A 2,218-nucleotide genomic window follows, 5' to 3' on the forward strand; every position below is an offset into this window, starting at 1 on the left:
TCCTCCTCAACTCCTACAGTGCTTAGTGTCACATGTCCGGTTGCGCATAGCTCGCGGTTCACGATATCTATTCGGCCGAATACCCAGTAACAGTGTGCCCAGTTGAACATATCCGATGGGCCAATTTGCCTATTGTTGCCCAGTAAGCCAAGTTGGTATAAAATAGGTCATATAAGGACCTACATCACACATACCGCGAACTGGCTGAACTTTCCAAGAAATGGTAAACGCATTAACACGAAGACCGCTCTAATTCTCTGTATTTCGTTGTTTTCGCGATCTGTAGCGGGTACAATAACGGGCATGGTTGCACCGCCGTCCCGTATTTTAGTATTGCTTCGGAGCCAGCATATTCTCAAGTTTGCCTTATTATTTTAGATCCTTTTTTCAGCACATTTGAAAAAACGCTACGTGATTAATGTTCCTGCATTTGTAATACTTTCTCCTTCCTCGCGATTGTGCGAGTGAAATTTGGTTTCTCTCATAAGCTTTATCCACTCGATTGTTGTCCACTCCCATATAGTGGGTACGAGCCATGAGTTGAGAGGAAAAAAAAACAAACGGCCGTTACTTTCAGTAACCTACGTTCTTCAAAAGTATTTTGCTTTTGATCATAACTAAACTACTGTTTTAAGTTTGTAGCCGTTAAATATCATCAATTCCTTTTACCTTTCTGCAAGCACCCAGAGTGGATATGGACCATTTAGACGAGGCATTCGATGATCATGGCCTCATACTATGGCTCGTACCCACACTGGGGTATTGGCCAGGAATTGTGTGCTTGAACTTTTACTCAGTGTTTTGAAGTGTTACATATTACATTGGTTTAGTTGATTGTATGTAACCGCAAAGGACACCAAAGCGTCCATGCAGCTAAAACCCAAAACCGACGCGGTGACAGTTAGTACTATTTACGATGTTAAGATTAACCCTAATGAAGTGAGCGGAATCTCACTATACTTCGACTTCTTCCTCCGGCTGCCACGCTGGGCACGCGCTTTCACCGCTCGCGCTATTGTCCCACGTTCGTTCTACGGCAACGCCGTCTCTGAGTTCCGCTGCTGCAGCCGATACGCTTGCGATCCGCGTCACCCGGCAAGATGAACGACGAGGAACGCGACGTGGACGTCGAGGCCGAGAGGAGGGCCCACCACAGCGCCCTCGAGCGGAGGCGACGCGACCACATCAAGTTCACGTTCGGCTGCCTGCGGGACGCCGTGCCGTCCCTGCAGTGGGAGAGGGCTACGCGGGCCCAGATCCTGAAGAGGGCCGCCGACTACATACAGCTGATGCAGCGAAAGAACAGGGAGCGGCTGCACACCATCAAGGAGCTTAAGCGAGAGAGGAAGCACCTCGAGGAACAGATCCGGGCCTTGGAGGAGATGGAGATGGCCAACGGCGGTGGCGACTGCTCGCCTAGCACCTCGGTCGTCGCTACCATTGAAGAAGGGAACTCCGCCTCCCCGGCTGGCGTCACCTCCGAGGCTTCCATGCTGCCTGAAGGGATCTAAGCGACCGCTGAAAAAAAAAAGCCCGACTGCGAAACATGCTCATCGTCCTGAATAAAGAGTAATACAGTTTCAACTGTCTCGACTGATGCTTCAGAAAGCGTATGTACTCGATTTCTCGTGCTGTTAATGACCGCTGTTGGATCTGGAGGACAATCCCAATTGCTGTCCCCCAGATTTTGGACCTTGCCGTTGGGTGCGGGAGTTGGCCGAGGTTGAGGAGGACTTTGAGATGAAAACTGAAGGTTTATTTACATTATTTACACTGAGAGTACAAAGAAATTAACAGTCCTAAAGTCATTACGTGCCGGCAGCAACTCGGACGCTGCGGCCCGTGGCAAGAAGCTCGAAAGAGATGAATGAAGGAATGCTCTCTTGCTGCTCACGGTCTCTGGCTTTTAACCCCTTCGGTGTCTCGAAGTCACGTCCCGTTCGGCCAATCGGCGAGTTCGCTCAGGTGGCGTCATTTTCGGCCAATCGGCGAGTTCACTCTGGTAGCGTCATTTTCGGCCAATGGTAGGCGCCCGTGCGAATGTAAGCCACACCCGGCGCAGAGGGTCGCTCCTTGGGCTCCAATTGTCCGAGGGATTACTTGTCTGCGGTATTGCCTTCCTTGTCGGCAACTGCCGTCACAAAGACGGACGGGGGGGGGGAGGATTGCTCCTAGGGCTTCACGGTCCATTACGGCCGCCGTTGCCTCGCGGCTTGCA

At 51.1% G+C, this 2,218-nt stretch overlaps 1 pseudogene; it reads left to right on the plus strand.

Annotated features, from left to right (window-relative positions):
- The first annotated feature begins 987 nt into the window (after window positions 1–987).
- LOC126530732 (protein max pseudogene) lies at window positions 988–1,578 on the plus strand (annotated as a pseudogene).
- The last annotated feature ends 640 nt before the right edge of the window (window positions 1,579–2,218 follow it).

The sequence above is a fragment of the Dermacentor andersoni genome, chromosome 5 (assembly GCF_023375885.2).
Source record: "Dermacentor andersoni chromosome 5, qqDerAnde1_hic_scaffold, whole genome shotgun sequence".
In the NCBI taxonomy this organism is placed as follows: Eukaryota; Metazoa; Arthropoda; class Arachnida; order Ixodida; family Ixodidae; genus Dermacentor; species Dermacentor andersoni.